The 19949-nt window shown below is 37.5% G+C and overlaps 1 protein-coding gene across 5 annotated transcripts in view; it reads right to left on the bottom strand.

Moving 5' to 3' along the window:
* Mcu (mitochondrial calcium uniporter) overlaps positions 1–19949 on the bottom strand; it is a 166524-nt gene that overhangs the window by 102746 nt on the left and 43829 nt on the right. The gene's annotated exons all lie outside the window — the stretch shown is intronic.

Below are 19949 nucleotides of genomic sequence, written 5' to 3'. Positions count from 1 at the left end.
GAAGGGGGGAGGAAGAAAGAGAATGATGGAGTGAGTAAATCTAAGACATTGTAAGCACATATGTAAATATCACAATGTATCTCCCTGTAGAACCATTATATGCTAATAAAATATATAAAAATTTTAAAAAAAGATTGTATGGTAATTTGATGTAGAAAAATGCAATCATAATATGTCATTTTTATTTTTTGTTTTTCTTCTCTAGTTCATTATTTGCTCTTTATTTCTCAATCCTATTTTTCTTCTTGGAAAGTTTTCACTCCAAGAAATGGTACAAGTCATTTTAAGAATCTTGACATTTTCAGTGTTCCCTTAGACACTAGTTTTTCAAATTGATCTGATCATGTAACATCTGCCTAAATTAAAAGTCAAGAACCTAAGAAGATGAAGATGAAACAACCAGTACAATCTCTCCCCAAATTAAATGTACTCTGTCTATTCATAAATTCCCTTTAAATTCCTATAGCAACTCTGAATTTTTAGTTGAGGAAATTTAAAATGATTGACCAATCGCTCAAAAAGGGGAGAGGGGGGACAGATTCAGCACTCAAACACAAGCCTGAAACCCTTAATTTTTTTTTCTTTTATTCATATGTGCATACAATGTTTGGGTCATTTCTCCCACCTTCCCCCACCCCGTCCCTTACCCCCCTCCCCCTCGCTCCCCTCCTCCCCACTACCAGGCAGAAACTATTTTACCCTTATCTCTAATTTTGTTGAAGAGAGAGTATAAGCAATAATAGGAAGGACCAAGGGAAACCCTTAATTTTCATCTTTTATAAATTCATCAGAGCCTAATGCACCAGAGACAGAGAGATGAAGTAAACCAATTTGATACAAACAACCAGATACAATCAAATCAAAATATTTTCATTCCGCTAACCAGATTTCTTGAGTTCCCTTTTCAAAAGCAAGAATTCCCATGGTCCTGTGTAATCTCTGAGTCTTGCAATATCTGTGTCCCAGTTATCTTAACTGTCAATTGCAGTGTAGTACCTTTCCTAGGTATCCTTAGAGGTAAAAGGATAATTACAGACAGCAGAAAGAAAACTGTTTTAATTTAGAAATGCTTAAAAGTCCTAAATCAAAATAATCCACTAAAATAATAAAAATCTATAAAATAATCCTAGCTTGAAATAAACACTTATATAGAGAATATGAAAGTAAACTGTAAGAAAGAAAGCAGGTCAATGGTAGCTTTGACTGCAAAAGGGGCCAGGGAACCAGTGGGGGATGGAAGTGCTCATTTATTTGATTCCTATGGTGATTACATGTATATATACACTTGTCAAACTTATTACTTGTACATGTGAAACAGCTTTGTTCATTATATGGTAAATTATACTTCAATAAACTTGATTTTAAAGTGATGAAAAGATACAAAAATTGAGGCCAGATCCTATCATTTCTCCTCCACAAGAAAAATCTCTTCTGATTATCACTTCCCCATCTATTGGTTCTAGGAAAAGTGTTTAATAAATTTTATCTAGATCAGAGGAAATGTATATTTATATAAATAAGTTCATCTGAAGAACCACAGAATGCTAAACAACCTGGTTTTCAACCATAGTTGATCAGTAAGTACTGTAATAAGTACTCAAAGGATTAGAAGGCTATGAAAGACCAATTTTACAGAGAAACTAAAGTAATATGAAATGGACTAAGATCTTCAATGTTCATTTTTAATATTTTAGTCATGGGATTCTGCAATCTCCTAAAAGTATGTATGAGAAAAGATTTAAAGGTAAAATGGAAAAATATTCAAATATTCCTAGAACTCAAAGGGTTATAGAAATCAAATCATCCCTATACTACAGATTGCTAATTTATAACTTCAGTGATCTACATGTAGTGAATAGGTTTTGCATATTTTGTACTTAGCAACTATGAAAGGCCATCAAAAAAATAAAAGCTCATACTTGAGCTGCAGAAAATGTGGCAAGTCTTGATTTCACTAAAAATTAGTAATGCAAATTAAATGACTGAGCCCAGATTTAATCTACCTGAGTCTCAAGGAAATCTAGTCTTGTTATACTTCTCCTATTAAACATAAAAAGAAAGACAAGGGAAAAAGAGTTACACAAAAGATTTTTCAAATTTCCAAACGTTTAATTCTTTTCCATTGCATATATATAACCTTAGAAAGAAATAAAAATAAGGGGAGGAGGAGGAGTAAAGGAGAAAGATGGAGGCAATGAATCTAACTAAGATACATAATATGCCCCTGGTACAATTATAATATGCTAATAAATCAATGAAAGGGGAAAAAAATCTAAAAAATAAATAAAATAGTGTGAATTATTTTTATTATGGAAAGTTTTTGAGCTACTGTAACTTGTTGGTAAGAAAAGGGATGGAGGTACTAGACTTAATAATATCTGCTTAGCACTATTCACAATAGCCCAGTTATGGAAACAGCCAAGCTACCCACTACTGATGAATGGATCAAGAAAATGTGCTATCTATACACAATGGAATTTTATGCAGGCATGAAGAAGAACGAAATGTTATCATTCGCTGGTAAATGGATGGAATTGGAGAACATCATTCTGAGTGAGGTTAGCCTGGCCCAAAAGACCAAAAATCGTATGTTCTCCGTCATATGCAGACATTAGATCAAGGGCAAACACAACAATGGGATTAGACTATGAGCACATGATAAAAGCGAGAGCACACAAGGGAGGGGTGAGGATAGGTAAGACACCTAAAAAACTAGTTAGCATTTGTTGCCCTCAACGCAGAAAAACTAAAGCAGATACCTTAAAAGCAACTGAGGCCAATAGAAGAAGGGGACCAGGAACTAGAGAAAAGGTTAGTTCAAGAAGAATTAACCTAGAAGGTAACACACATGCACAGGAAATTAATGTGAGTCAACTCCCTGTATAGCTATCCTTATCTCAACGAGCAAAAACCCTTGTTCCTTCCTATTATTGCTTATACTCTTTCTTCAACAAAATTAGAGAGAAGGGCAAAATAGTTTCTGCTGGGTATTGAGGGGGGGAGAGGGAGGGGGCAGAGTGGGTGGTAAGGGAGGGGGTGGGGGCAGGGGGGAGAAATGACCCAAGCATTGTATGCATATATGAATAATAAAAATAAATAAATAATATCTGCTTAGAAAGCAAGCCATACAGGTTATTAAAACAAGGTAAGTCCCAGAAATGACCGCCTTATAGAAGGAGCCAGAACAAAAAGCTAATAAACCTTCCCTTCCTACTCATTACCCTTTCTATCATCTCTCATCTTTTGTGGTACCTCTACTGAAACAGATTCACAGATTTTACAACATTCATGGAGGAAACTGTTTTAAAACATGCATTTCTAGGGCTGGGAATATAGTTCAGTAGCTGACTGTTTGCCTAGCATGCACTACACCCTGGATTCAACTCCCAAAAACAACAACAAAAACCTGTGCATGTCTAAACAATCAATCATAGCCTCTTCAACAAAAACTGCTGAGAAAACTGGTTAGAGTCTGCAAAACACTGAAACTAGATCCAAGTTTATCACCCTATACCAATATTAACTCAAAATGGATCAAGGATCTTAATATCAGACCACAAACTCTAAAGTTGATACAGGAAAGAGTAGGAAATACTCTGGAATTAGTAGGTATAGGTAAGAACTTTCTCAATGGAACCCCAGCAGCACAGCAACTAAGAGATAGCATAGATAAATAGGACTTTACGAAACTAAAAAGCTTCTGCTCAACAAAAGAAATGGTCTCTAAACTGAAGAGAACACCACAGAGTGGGAGAAAATATTTGCCAGCTACACATCAGACAAAGGACTGATAACCACAATAGATAGGGAATTCAAAAAACTAAACTTGCCCAAAATTAATGAACCAATAAAGAAATGGGCAAGTGAACTAAACAGAACTTTCTCAAAAGAAGAAATTCAAATGGCCAAAAAACACATGAAAAAAATACTCACCATCCCTAGCAATAAAGGAAATGCAAATAAAAACCACACTAAGATTCCACCTCACCCCTGTTAGAATAGCCATCATTAGCAACACCACTAACAACAGGTGTTGGCAAGGATGCGGGGGGAAAAAAGAACCCTCTTACACTGCTGGTGGGAATGTAAACTAGTACAACCACTCTGGAAAAAAATTTGGAGGCTTCTTAAAAATCTAAACATAGATCTACAATATGATCCAGCAATACCTCTCTTGGGGATATACCCAAAAGAATGTGACTCAGGTTACTCCAGAGGCACCTGCACACCCATATTTATTGCGGCACTATTCACAATAGCCAAGTTATGAAAACAGCCAACATGCCCCACTACTGACGAATAGATCAAGAAAATGTGGTATTTATACACAATGGAATCTTATGCAGCGATGAAGAAGAATGAAATCTTATCATTTGCAGGTAAATGGATGGAACTGGAGAACATTATTCTGAGTGAGGTTAGCCTGGCCCAAAAGACCAAAAATGTTCTCCCTCATATGCGGACATTAGATCAAGGGCAAACACAACAAGGGGATTGGACTTTGAGCACATGATAAAGCAAGAGCACACAAGGAAGGTATGAGGATAGGTAAGACACCCAAAAAACTAGATAGCATTTGTTGCCCTCAACACAGAGAAACTAATGCAGATACTTTAAAGTGACTGAGGCCTATAGGAGAAGGGGACCAGGAACTAGAGAAAAGGTTAGTTCAAGAAGAATTAATCTAGAAGGTAACACACATGCACAGGAAAGCAATGCGCGTCAAATCCCTGTATAGCTATCCTTATCTCAACTAGCAAAAACCCTTGTTCCTTCCTATTATTGCTTATACTCTCTCTTCAACAAAATTAGAGATAAGGGCAAAATAGTTTCTGCCGGGTAGTGAGGGGGTAGGGGGGTAAGGGAGGGGGCGGGGGGGCGGTAAAGGAGGGAGCAGGGGGAAGGGAGGAGAAATAACCCAAACATTGTATGCACATATAAATAAAATAAAATAAAAAATAAAAATGAAAAAATAAACAATCAGTCATAAGTTAACTATATTATGCTCTCAATTCTTGTAAACTGAGGTTATCAAGCAAAACACAATGTTTTCATAAGACCTTTATTCTGTATGCCCTTATATCACATTCTTTCTAAAGGCAAAAATCATTTGCAATGCCACATTTTTCCTACTTTACAAACATGTTGTCATTAACAAATTTATAGCAGATTTGTCAACTAAACAGTGAATTTGTGCTATAGAAATTCAGGCCATCCCCTAGATAAATGTTATTGTCTTCATACAGTCAAAAAGTCACATAAATCTACTTAGAACCTCATGGCAATTATATTTCTTAATTAATCTGAATAGACTATGGCCCATATCTCAATTAGAAATATTAAAAACCGAACCTTAAACCTGTTTAGGAGAATGCAACTCTTTAAATTCAAATTATAATTGTTCCCTATTGTATAGTGTTCCTAATGAAAAACTATAATCACCATTTAAATGGTTTATAGCTTCAAGCAGGGATTGTAAGAACTCAGTCCAGCTGATAAACAAACAACAACAAAAAAATAATTGGGCATATGAACTGCAGCATATTATGCTGCCTTTCAGCCACTGAATCAATACAGACTCATATTTCAAAATAGCCAAAATTCCTACCTACGAAATACATTAAAATGCTGCAGAACCATAAGGAAAAAACCCCACCTACATGCAAATTCCATCCCAATTAGGAACCATTTTCCCTGAATCTTTTTGATATCTTCAAGTAACAAATTTCTTCTGTGGCCAAGATCATATGATCCATTAAACTGAATAATGGACTTTTTGGCAAGCCAAAAATTGTCTCAATCACCACAGCATGACAAAGGAAGAGCAAGTCAACTGACTAGCATTCTACAATGCCCTGATTCCTAAAATCACTCAGTAGAGCTGAAAGCTACAGACAGGGGAAGGCAAAATATGGCCAAATCAACAGTATGTAAATGTGGAGTGGATGCCAAAAGGGAAAAAAGCTTATTCTTCAGAACAGAAAATCTAACAGTTCAACCTAAATTGTTTTGCTTACTTCCTGATAGCAAATAGATACTTTTTGAGAAAAAATTAAGAGTTTAGGTTAATAACTCTCTATTTTTCTTCTTTTGGGGGAGGACTATTGAGGGAGAGTAACATTACTACCTTATATTTCTTTAACTTTTCCTTCTATATTCTCCTGTATCAGACGGTATGTGACCCAATAACCTAAACCAAAAAATTAACCAAACGAATTATACATAAAGGTACCTGAACTATAATAACAGCATTTTCACTTTTTTTGCCTCCAGCCTTATTCTCCCACCAAACAGTTGAAAATGATCTATCTAATGTAAAGTCCTGTACTACATTTTGAACCAATTTCAAACCAAGCATGGTTGTGCATGCCTGTAATCCCAGCACTCAGGACTGAGGCAAGAAGACCAAGAACTGGAAGCCAGCATGGGCTACACAGTGAGACCCTGTGTCAAAAAAAAAAGTCGGGGAAATCCAAGATGGCGGTTAGAGGGAGGAAGCAGAAAGCGAGCCTCCTATAGTGAATCTTGGAGAGACGCTGGAGACACACTTTGCAGGCATAATCACCGAGAAAAGGCATAACTTTGACCCCCCCACATGTCCAGCCGGCGCAGAGAATCTCCACTTCACGTTAAACGGAGAACCGAGGAGGCCCCCGGGGTGCCAGTCGCCGGCGCCCAAACGGCTTGGGAAGACGAGGACCAGGTGAGCTTCGCGGTACCGCGGTTCCCCCACAGACAAGCCTCGGCCAGAGCAGCATAGCCCCCTGGACAGACTGACCTCCACCCGGGAAAAAAGAGAAACTGAGTAATAAGCAATAAGAACAAATAAGACATGCGGGAAAGAGGGTGGGGCGACCCCACCCTCTTTATGCGTCCCCTTTGATGAGACAGCTACAGAACAACATCTGAGGCGCCATCTCCAGGATTGGAGACTATGACTTCACTGCATTTGAACTTGGAGGTTTTCCGGGTTTTTTTAAATTTTTTATTTTTTCATTTTATTTTAATACATTTTTATAAATAGATTTTTCTTTCATTTACTTTTTATTTTTATTCTTATCTTTATTTTTTTTGTTTTAGATTTTCAATCCTCTCTCTGTCTTTCTAATGTCTATTCAGCTTACTGTCGATTAGTACTCTAAAGCTACCTGTTTATACCTTTGAAATCTTGTCTGACACCTTGTTCCATTTTCTGCCTCCACTCTGTGTATTTGTTTTTCCCATTTCTTTAACTTCTTGCTTTCCATCTCAGCTCATCCTTCCATTCTAAATATGACCATTGTTATTATTACAAGCTAGAAAATACTTAATTGCACGCAGTACAGGGACAGTAACAACACCAACAACAATGACGGGAAGACAGAAAAAACAGGGAAACCAGTTTCCCCGCAGCAAAAAATTAGTACAGGAACCAGAGGGGAATGAAGAGAACAGAAACTCAGAGCCAGACTCCAACAAAATGAAGATAAACTATGCCAAAGGACCCAATGAAGCCCACAAGAATAACTTAAAAGAACACATACTACAGGTACTCAATGAGAATTTTATAGAGATGATACTGGATAGGGTCAACAAAAATGTACAGGAGACACTCAAGAAATTCCAACACAACAAAAATAGAGAATTTGAAAAAACAAAAGAAGAAATAAAGGAAACCATAGAAGCACTGTATAAACACCAAAGTGAAAAAGAGAACACGATGAATAAACAGATAAATGAACTCAGGAAAAAATAGACAACAGTAAAGAAGAAAACTGCCAGGATATGGAAAACCTCAGAAAAAAGAACGAAACAGAACTGCAAAACAAAACAGAAGGCCAAACCAGCAGAATAGAACAAACAGAAGACAGAATCTCAGAACTTGAAGATGAAATGGTAATTAAAGGAAAAACTGAAGAACTATTAATTAAACAACTCAAGACCTGTGAAAAGAAAATGGAAGAACTCACCGACTCCATCAAAAGACCAAACTTGAGAATCATGGGCATCGAAGAAGGAGAAGAGGTGCAAGCGAAGGGAATGCGTAATATATTTAACAAAATAATAACGGAACATTTCCCAAATCTAGAGAAAGATACTCCCATACAGATGCAAGAGGCCTCCAGGACACCAAACAGACAAGATCAAAATAGAACTACCCCACGACATATCATCATTAAAACAACAAGTTCAGAAACTAAGGAAAGAATATTGAAGGCTGTAAGAGAGAAAAAACAAATAACATACAAAGGTAAACCCATCAAAATCACAGCAGACTTCTCAACAGAAACATTAAAAGCAAGAAGAGCGTGGGGTGAGATCTTCCAGGCACTGAATGAAAATAACTTCAACCCCAGAATACTCTACCCAGCAAAACTATCATTCAAAATAGATGGAGCAATAAAAGTCTGCCATGATAAGCAGAAACTAAAACAATATGTGACCACAAAGCCACAACTACAAAGGATTCTTCAAGGGATTCTGCACACAGAAAGTGAAACCCAACTTAACCATGAAAGGACAGGCAGCACCAAACCACAGGAAAAAAAAAACAAGAAAGTAGAGAGTAACCTCAACTTAGATACACACAATCAAATCTTTAAACAACTAAATGACAGGAATCACCACATACCTATCAGTACTAACGCTTAATGTTAATGGACTTAATTCACCCATCAAAAGGCACTGCTTAATGAAATGCATTAAAAAGGAAGATCCAACAATTTGTTGCTTACAGGAGACCCATCTCACCGACAGAAATAAGCATAGGCTAAGGATGAAAGGCTGGAAGAAGATTTACCAAGCCAATGGCCCCCGAAAACAGTTCCTCAACATTATAAAAGCTATATATGACAAACCTACAGCCAGCATTATACTTAACGGAGAAAAACTGAAACCATTCCCTCTAAAATCAGGAACCAGACAAGGATGCCCACTATCCCCACTCCTATTCAACATAGTACTGGAATTCCTAGCCAGAGCAATTAGGAAAGAAGAAGGAATAAAAGGAATACAAATAGGTAAAGAAACTGTCAAAATATCCCTATTTGCAGACAACATGATCCTATACCTTAAAGACCCAAAAAACTCTACTCAGAAGCTTCTAGACATCATCAATAGCTACAGCAAGGTAGCAGGATATAAAATCAACATAGAAAAATCATTAGCATTTCTATACACTAACAATGAGCAAACGGAAAAAGAATGTATGAAAACAATTCCATTTACAATAGCCTCAAACAAAATCAAATACCTAGGTGTAAACCTAACAAAAGATGTGAAAGACCTCTACAAGGAAAACTATACACTTCTGAAGAAAGAGATTGAGGAAGACTATAGAAAGTGGAGAGATCTCCCATGCTCATGGATTGGTAGAATCAACATAGTAAAAATGTCAATACTCCCAAAAGTAATCTACATGTTTAATGCAATTCCCATCAAAATTCCAATGACATTCATTAAAGAGATTGAAAAAGCTACTGTGAAATTTATATGGAAACACAAGAGGCCACGAATAGCCAAGGCAATACTCAGTCAAAAGAACAATGCAGGAGGTATCACAATACCTGACTTCAAACTATATTACAAAGCAATAACAATAAAAACAGCATGGTACTGGCACAAAAACAGACATGAAGACCAGTGGAACAGAATAGAGGATCCAGATATGAAGCCACACAACTATGAGCAACTTATCTTTGACAAAGGAGCTAAAAATATACGATGGAGAAATAGCAGCCTCTTCAACAAAAACTGCTGGGAAAAACGGTTAGCAGTCTGCAAAAAACTGAAACTAGATCCATGTATATCACCCTATACCAAGATTAACTCAAAATGGATCAAGGATCTTAATATCAGACCCCAAACTCTTAAGTTGATACAAGAAAGAATAGGAAATACTCTGGAGTTAGTAGGTATAGGTAAGAACTTCCTCAATGAAACCCCAGCAGCACAGCAACTAAGAGATAGCATAGATAAATGGGACCTCATAAAACTAAAAAGCTTCTGTTCATCAAAAGAAATGGTCTCTAAACTGAAGAGAACACCCACAGAGTGGGAGAAAATATTTGCCAATTATACATCAGACAAAGGACTGATAACCAGAATATACAGGGAACTTAAAAAACTAAATTCTCCCAAAACTAATGAACCAATAAAGAAATGGGCACGTGAACTAAACAGAACTTTCTCAAAAGAAGAAATTCAAATGGCCAGAAAACACATGAAAAAATGCTCACCATCTTTAGCAATAAAGGAAATGCAAATTAAAACCACACTAAGATTCCACCTCACCCCTGTTAGAATAGCCATCATCAGCAACACTACCAACAACAGGTGTTGGCGAGGATGCGGGGGAAAAAGGAACCCTCTTACACTGTTGGTGGGAATGTAGACTGGTACAACCACTCTGGAAAAAAATTTGGAGGCTACTTAAAAAGCTGGACATCGATCTACCATTTGATCCAGCAATACCACTCTTGGGGATATACCCAAAAGACTGTTACTCCAGAGGCACCTGCACATCCATGTTTATTGCGGCACTATTCACAATAGCCAAGTTATGGAAACAGCCAACATGCCCAACCACTGACAAATGGATTAAGAAAATGTGGTATCTATACACAATGGAATTCTATGCAGCCATGAAGAAGAACGAAATGTTATCATTCGCTGGTAAATGGATGGAACTGGAGAACATCATTCTGAGTGAGGTTAGCCTGGCCCAAAAGACCAAAAATCGTATGTTCTCCCTCATATGTGGACATTAGATCAAGGGCAAACACAACAAGGGGATTGGACTATGAGCACATGATAAAAGCAAGAGTACACAAGGGAGGGGTGAGGATAGGTAAGACACCTAAAAAACTAGCTAGCATTTGTTGCCCTTAATGCAGAGAAACTAAAGCAGATACCTTAAAGCAACTGAGGCCAATAGGAAAAGGGGAACAGGTACTAGAGAAAAGGTTAGATCAAAAAGAATTAACCTAGAAGGTAACACCCACGCACAGGAAATCAATGTGAGTCAACTCCCTGTATAGCTATCCTTATCTCAACCAGCAAAACCCCTTGTTCCTTCCTATTATTGCTTATACTCTCTCTACAACAAAATTAGAGATAAGGGCAAAATAGTTTCTGCTGGGTATTGAGGGGGGGGAGCGGGAGGGGGTGGAGTGGGTGGTAAGGGAGGGGGTGGGGGCAGGGGGGAGAAATGAACCAAGCCTTGTATGCACATATGAATAATAAAAGAAAAATGAAAAAAAATATGCATCTGGGACTGCATGTGTAGGTCAGTGGTAGAGCATGTTGAGACCCCAAGTTCAATCCCTAGGACCACACACAAAAAGCAGACTAATTAGACTAGATCATCAATTCATCTATAACAATGTCTGGTACTGAGTAATTGCTTATTAAATATTCTTCTTAAACTATAACTTCTAAGCCTTATAACATATTTTTTCAGGGAACTATTTCTTCAACCAAGATTTCAAAGTTCTGTGGGATTTAAACTGGAGCAGTGTCTTCGTCTGCTCCAGGTACAACAAAATACCACACAGTGGGTAGCTTAAACAACAAAAATTAATTTTCTCATGCTTCTAGAGGCTAGAAATCTCAGATCAAGGTCTGACAGGGTTAATTTATGGTAATGGCTTTCTTCTTGGCTTACAGATAGCTGCCTTCTAGCTGTATCTTCATGTGGCAAAGAGAAAGAACTCTCATGTATCTTACTCTTGAAAAGATACCAGTTCTAAGGGCTGGTAGTGGCTCAAGTGGTAGAACACCTATTTAGAGAGCATGAGACCCTGAGTTTAATATCCAGTATCATAAAAAAAAAAACAAACAGGGCCCCATCCTTATAACCTCACTTAACCTTTTTCATTGTCTCACAGGCCCTATCTCCAAATAGTCACATTGAGGGTTAGGGTTAAATGCATGATCTAGGGAGGAACACAAACGTTCAGTCTATGTCATAGTATAACCTTATTTTTGTACCTAGAGTTTTTTATTTTAAAGCAAATTTTATCGACTTTATTCAAACTTGCTGTTTCTAAGATGAGTAGGACCATTACCCTACAAGGAGACTTGAGAACAGAACATAATATAACCTTAATGACACAACTGAATAAATGCAGCGCTACAAAATGAGTCTTTTACCTTTGAAGCTCATTCCATTAAATCCTGCATTTTAAGAACCTCTTTTTCCAAAAAGTAGTATCATTGCCTTCGCTTACGTTACTTCTTAAATCTATCTTTAAATCTATATTCAATAATAAAATGTAAAAATACTATTATGGAAAAGGGAGGGTTTTTTTTTTTAAGTCAAATTTCTCAAAGCCAAGAAAATAAAGAGAGTCTTTAAAACTGGAATTTAATTAGCTTTATGGTTTTGTGATTTCTGCTTTTAAAGAAAACCAGAAAACTGATACATTCAGAAAAATCATTTGCCTATTTTTTAACTAACATTCATCAATAAGCCTAATCCACCCCTAGGCAAATTGAAGTAAAATAATTAGTTCTATGCTGGTGCAGTGGCTCAATAATCCCAGCTACTCAGGAGACAGAGCTGAATCGTAGTTCAAGGTCAGCAGTTTGAGGCCAGCCCACGCAAAAAAAAAAAAACAAAAAACCTTAGTAAGGCCCACATCTCAACCAACAAGCCCAGCATGGTGGTGCACACCTAAAATTCCAGCTAAATGGGAAGACAAAGTATTCAGGTCCAAGGCCAGCCCCAGGCAAAAACATGAGATCTTATCCAAAAGATAACTAAAGTAATGGAGGGCTGGTGGCTGGGCTCAAGTAGTAGAGCAACTGCTGAGCAAGTACAAGGCCCTGACTCTAAAAACCTAGCAATGCCAGCCATATATATGTATTTTTTCCAGCAATTGAACACTGCCTATTCATGCTTTCAGAAAAGAGCAACAGGTTGCGGTAACAGCTCTATTGGGCTTTCCCTTCACGGGGCGGAGACTTTGCATGTCATTTCTCTGTGTACCAGCACACAATTCCACCTGTGTGTATTACACAGCATAGGTGGTTGCTTCCACGAATATTTCCAAGGGGAGAAGGAGCAGAAGTTTTTTGGGTTTCTTTTCTTTCTTTCTTTCCATTTATTTATTTATTTTTCTGTGGTACTGGGGTTTGAACTCAGGGCCTCATGCTTGGGTACCACTTGAGCCATGCCTCCAGCCATCGAAGCAGAGTTCATTACTGAAGAGAATCTGACTGACTGTTATCTGGTAGGTACTACCAAATACTTCTTCAAATGGTCACTTCAAACCACTATTGTTAACAATAAATGAATTCTTTTCCTCTTTTCAGAGATTTAGAAATATAAAATCTGCCTGATGTTATTCTAATTTTATGGCCTTTTTTTGGACTACTTTTATCCTTTAGCAATGACATGCAGGTTGCCACCTCAGTGAAAACTTATATTCAAAAATAGCAATTTTTACAGAGCTTTCTTTTTTTAATTTTATTATTCTTTTATTCACATGTGCATACATTGTTTGGGTCATTTCTCTCCCCTGCCCCCCTCTCCCACCCTTTCTCCCCTTTCCCCCTCAGTGCCAGGCAGGTCCTGTTCTGCCTTTTATCACTAGTTTTGTTGAAGAAGAGAGACAAACCTACCAAGGAAGACAAAGTGTTTTTGCTAGTTGAGTTGAGGATAGCTATATAGAAATATTCCTAGCATTGCTTTCGTGTACACGTGTTATGACCCATGTTGATTCATCTCTAACTGATCTTTACCCTGGTTACTGATTCCCTTTTTACAGAGCTTTCTATACTTTTGAGGTGGGGGGGGGGGAGTGAGGGGCATAAGGGAAAAAGAGAGATGAAGTATTTTATACTTGTTCTTACCCAAATTACACTTTTTTCCTGAAACAACAACGTCTGTACTCACTGTGCAATAATGTACCTTCCTGTATTTCTTCAGCTGGAAGAGGTAATGGTGGTAATTTCCTGGTGCTAATCTCCAGATTTCCTGCCATCTCCTGTTTTACTGACTGTGCAATTATTATACAACTCTCAAGCCACATTTCACAAAGAACACAGTTAGTTACAAGACATGTGAGGTTATAACTCTATGGCTCCTCCCATTTAAATCCTGAGGTGTCATTAGTTAGCATCACCCAAGCACTGAGAATGGGTAGTATAGGATCCTAGTGTCATTTGTAATTCAACCAACAGGTACAGCACAAAAGAGAAAGAGGAAAATGTTTACAGTCAGAAAAACTTGAATTGAAAGCCTAACTCTACCACTAATTGGCAGTATGCTATTACATAAGAGTACAAGCTCTGGGGCCAGACCTGGACTGAAATCTTGCTTTTAAGACTACTGGGTAAGGTGGTTCCATTTGTGCACAGTACACAGGCACCAAGGAAGCAAAATGGGGCTGAGCTCACTAAGATATCCTGGAGCAGGGGCAACAGGTACTGAAAGAAGTGGCAGCTAACCACAGGCAACCAAGTTACTACCCAGAGTAGTGTGCTAGGTCAGAGGAAGTTCAGCTTCCTAACTGGTTCACCACCGTGGGCGGACCTTTTTCTAATTCACCCAAGTGTCTCATAACTACTGGTGACTTCGCCTGTTTATTCCACTACTTACTACTAGCTTTGTAATCTAGGGCAAGTTACTTAACCACTCTCAACCTCAGTTTCCTCATCTGAAAAATACGGTTGAAAGCAGTAATTGCCTCATAGTGTGGTTTTGAAGGTTACATAAAATGATGCAAGTTAAGTGTTTACTGTGATATTAGGCATTAACAATACACAATAAATTGTAATCATTAATATCACAATCTCTTGAGCCTTATCTACTAAAATGAATACCACCTACTTCACAAGACATTTCTTGGGACTTGGGGGAAAACAGCTCAGTAGCAGAGAACTTGCCCAGCTCGTAGCAAGGCCCTGGGTTTGATCCCTAGTACTGTGAAACAAAAAAACAAACAACAACAAAAAAATCAAAGACATTTCTTAGTTGGGTGCATTCGCTCATGCCTGTAATCCTAGCAACTCAGGAGGCAGAGATCAGGAGAATCGCGGTTCGAAGCCAGCCTGGGCAAATAGTTCGTGAGACTCTATCTCAAAAACAAAAACTCCTCAGAAAAAAGGACTGAGTGCATGGCTCAAGGTGTAGGCTCTAAGTTCAAGCCCCAGTACCACATAAATAAATAAATAAGCAAATAAACAAATGAATAAATAAAAATCAAAGACATTTCTGGGGACATTGAATTAAACTTATTGATAATAAGCAAGCATTTTTACAAACTATAGCACATTATGTAACAATTGGTAAATATAAAAAGTTTTGGTACTTATCATTTAATAAATGTACAATCAATGCTAAAATAATAATGCTATTGTACTGACAACTCATTTAAAAATTTTCCATCACATATTCTTGTTATGGGTATAACTTCTTTTAAGGAAGATAAACTTGTTCAGGGATAATTTCGTTGTTCGTTTTAGCAGTGCTGGAGATTGAACCCAGGGTGTCACTCATGCTAGGCAAGTACTCTCCTGCTGAGCTGAGCTGAGCTGAGCTGAGCTACACACCTCCAGCCCTCTCCTGGTTCGTTTTAAATTGTGAGAAAAAAGGAGAGAGATCTGCAAACAATACAAATCTAAGGAGTTTAAGACCAACTGGTATCCAGTGGGAAGGGGGGGGGGGTGATCTATAACCAGGTTTGGAATAATTAAAAAAAAATAAAAAGTCATCATAGACATTGAATCTTTTTGCTTAAAATTAAATAGAACCTCTCAATAGGAAAGACTGTATTTTATATCCACATGACATGCCCAAACCACCAGATTTATATAAGTCTGGAAACAGAAGCCCATTTTCTCTGGACTTAAAAACAGCATTCTTCTGAAACCGTTTGTTGATTCATTTCAACCTCCAAATAGGTATTAGATCCTACTCCCTTAAGAAAGGGTTCCTTCTACCCATACTGCAATGTTTGGAATACTTAAGACTTCTGTTGCCATAAATTCCAGGTTTATAGTCTCCTAGCAGCCATAACTCAATTACAAGGAACACACATTTACCATGGGCCTGCAAGCTAGAGGATTTAATAGACTTCCAATTTTGTAAGTGAATGGTGCTTACTGTGATCCAGCAGCAGGCAAGACCCAAAACAACTACTACCACTACCAGATCTTGTATTTCCTTCCAGTCTGCCTTCAAATTTGCTCTCAAATTTTGTTATTTTGTTATTAGTCACATTTATTATGCCCACCAGACCAGAAAGCTAGCTGCACATTTAGGGATCTAGTATAAAGAGAAGACTGTTTTCTCAATTTCATCAATGCCTGTATCTTCTCAGCACATAGACATAAGGCCTGTTCTTGTACTTACTGTGGATTATTCTGTCCATTTAAGAATCATTTTGATGGGACTAAGAAGCTCTGGACTAAAATCGGACCTATCGGGGTTGGGATTTAGCTCAGTGGAAGAGCGCTTGCCTGGCAAGTGCAAGGCCCTGAGTTCGGTCCCCAGCACTGAAAAAAAAAAGGAAAAAATAGAAAAAAAAAAGTAAAACAAATAAAATTGGACCTATCACTAAATAGTGTTATGCCCCCAGCATATCATTTAACCTTGATGGGTCTTTTCCCACATGCTGCATAAAAAGGAATTTTTTAATATATAAAATAATTTATATGAAAATAGTTGTTTCTGCCAACACTATGTAATACAAATATTGAAAATTTTCTGCATTAGATACCTTAATGCACTTTATGTTGCCAAGCTGGCTTTGAACTCTCATCCTTCTATCTCAGCCTCTCAAGTACCTTGGATTAGAGGCATGCACCACCACTTCTGGTTTACCTTAATGCACTTTTATTTATTTTTATTTATTTATTTATTAATTTTTATTTTATTCATATGTGCATACATTGCTTGGGTCATTTCTCCCCACTTCCCCACGTCCCCTCCCTTACCCCCCCACTCCCTCCCTCATTTTAGTCAGGTTTGCCAGGGGTCTGTCGATCTTGTTTATTTTTTCAATGAACCAACTTTTTGTTTCATTAATTCTTTGTATGGTTTTTCTGGTTTCTATTTCATTGATTTCAGGTCTTATTTTTATTACTTCTCTCCTTCTATTTGTTTTGGGATTTGCTTGTTCTTGTTTTTCTAGGAGTTTCAGATGTATCATTAGGTCATTGATTTGAGATCTTTCAGTCTTTTTAATATATGCACTCATGGCTATAAACTTTCCTCTCAGAACTGCCTTTGCTGTGTCCCATAGGTTCTGGTAGATTGTGTTTTCATTTTCATTGACTTCCAGGAACTTTTTAATTTCCTCTTCTGTTGCATCAATGACTCCTTGTTCATTAAGCAATGAGTTATTCAGTTTCCAGCTGTTTGCATGTTTTTTGTCTTTATTTTTGTTGTTAAGTTCTAGTTTTACTGCATTGTGATCAGCTAGAATGCATGGTATAATTTCTATTTTCTTATATTTGCTGAGGCTTGCTTTGTGCCCTAGGATATGATCTGTTTTGGAGAAGGTTCCGTGGGCTGCTGAAAAGAATGTATATTGTGTAGAAGTTGGGTGGAATGTTCTGTAGACATAAACTAGGTCCACTGATCAAGTTGGCACTCCGTTTGTCACTAAGCAGGAACATTCTATCTATTGCTGCTAAAGTTCTCCAAAAAATTAACCATTCAAATATCTTCTTCAACAACAACAAAAAAACAAAACAAAAATTTTGCTTTCAATCTAGGATAAGAAAAAGTCAAGAGATCAACTATGTAGTTATTCCATAATATACAGAAAAAATACGTAGCAAATAACTCTTGTGTTAAGAGTGGGTGTGGTGATACACACCTGTAATCCCAGTACTTAGAAGGCTGAGCCAAAAGGATCTCAAGTTGAAAGCCAGACTAGATTACACTGTGAGACCCTGTCTCAAAAAAAAAAAAAAAAAAAAAAACAGCAACAAAGAGAGGAGGTTGAAAAGGGAATTGGAAAAAATATATATGCAAATTATTTTAACTCAGTTACATATACACAGTCAATGTGGAAAAATGAAGATGGCAAACTACAGCAAAACCTACCAAAAAACAAATAGCTGGATTTGTGGAAAGAGCAGCAGATTTTAATTATACCACAGAACAGTACTCAGGAACAGCAGCCACTGAGCACTAACTTCAAATAGAAGTAAAAGTATTACACAGAACTAAGGTTATCTTCTTTTTCAAGTCTAATTAGTTTATACATCTAAATTTTTTTCTTTTCTTCTTTTGTTTGTTTTTTTGTTTTTGGTGGACTGGGGTTTGAACTCAGGGCTTCACACTTACAAAGCAGGTGCTCCACCACTAGAGTCACACCTCCAGCCTATTTTGCTGTGGTTACTTTGGAGGTCTTTCCGTGTATTTGCCCAGGCTTTCCTTGAACCACAAGCCTACCAATCTCAGCCTGTCAAGTAGCTAGGATTACAAGAGTGAGCCACCTGGCTCTGCACATCTCAATCTTCCCAGATTTCTTCACAGATTTCTTTCAATGAAAGCATTTACCCATCTAGGTGATAATGCAAAATTAACTTGTACTTGTCAAAGTTATATTCCTTTGTTCTAAGTTCATAATATAGTAATTTACACAATAAAGTTAAGATTGCAAGCTTCTAGAAGTAGAAACACAATTTGTATAGCACCTTAAATGAACAAGCACAGAAAAAAAATGCTTCCAATATTAGAGTAATGCCTGACATGTAGTAGATACTCAGTAAACATTTACTGAATAAAGGAATTAATTATCACAAAGCTTATTATTTTCTCCTCATAAGGATGCCTGTACTAAAGGGGCTCACCTATATAGCTAATCACTGGTCAGTGCCATAACTACAACATAAGGACCAACTGTATCCCCCTCCCCCCAAACTCACCCATGCCCATGGGATACCAAAATCAAATACAGAACACTTGTTTTCTCCTTTCCCTGTCTGCCTTGACTAAAATCCTAGCCATATTTACAGCTTTTACACCCAACACATCACCCCAGGATTTGTGCAAAGAGCAAGCTGCCCTTCTAATTATTTCTTTGGAAGACACACCATTCCTAATTTAGGTTCACTGGCGCGTCCTGTCTCCTCCATTGGTTAAACTCAATCCCTGCAGTCTATCTATAGTCCTGGCCCTGCCTATGGGAAATAGATTCCGTTAAAATTAATGATTCTTGGGGAGAAGGGAATAGAAATATAATGGAGAGGGGAACTTATTCAAGGTACACTGTATATATGTGTGGAATTATCACAATGAAATCCCCTTGTATTATTAATGTATGCTAATTCAAAAATGAAATTTAAAAAAATTAATAACTCTTCAATCAGGAACAGTGGCACTCAGTGCCAGTAGTTCTTGGGAGGCTGAGGCAGAAGAATCACTTGAGTTCAAGAGTTTGAGGCCAGCCTAGGCAATAAAGCAAAACCCTACTTCAAACAAACAAAATTGATGACTTCATTATTAGGCATACTATATGTGTGAAATTTGGGGGACAGGACATCTAATCTATTTATCTTCTACTGAATCCAACTAGGTATGATTTTCACACAATCTCTCTGACCAACAGGCAAGTACTCAATGAACAGAAGAAAACTATAGCCATTAATTTATAAATGAAGAGATTGACCAGCAGTGACCAGAGAATGTGGCTGTAAGAACTGTATTCATCTGAGCATTAATTACTTAGTCAAAGGCCTAGAAGTCAAAAAAGAAAAAAAGAGAAATGGTCGAATGGTTACAAGTCTGAAAAAAGCCCTACGATGTCCGGTGGAGGTGGCATACGCCTATAATTCCACCTACTCCAGAGGCTGAGGCAAGTGGAATGAAACAGAAGTTTTAGATACAAATAATCCACAAGCCACAGCCAACCTGGAAGCAAAACACAGGAAATGTCAACAATGGTGACCACTGACCACAGGGAACATGGACATTTCTCACAGTCTATATGCCTCTCATTCTACCTGGT

This window comes from Castor canadensis, chromosome 7, assembly GCF_047511655.1.
Source record: "Castor canadensis chromosome 7, mCasCan1.hap1v2, whole genome shotgun sequence".
NCBI lineage: Eukaryota > Metazoa > Chordata > Mammalia > Rodentia > Castoridae > Castor > Castor canadensis.
The sequence above is the reverse complement of the archived record's forward strand: the minus strand, read 5'-3'. Positions and strand labels throughout refer to the sequence as shown.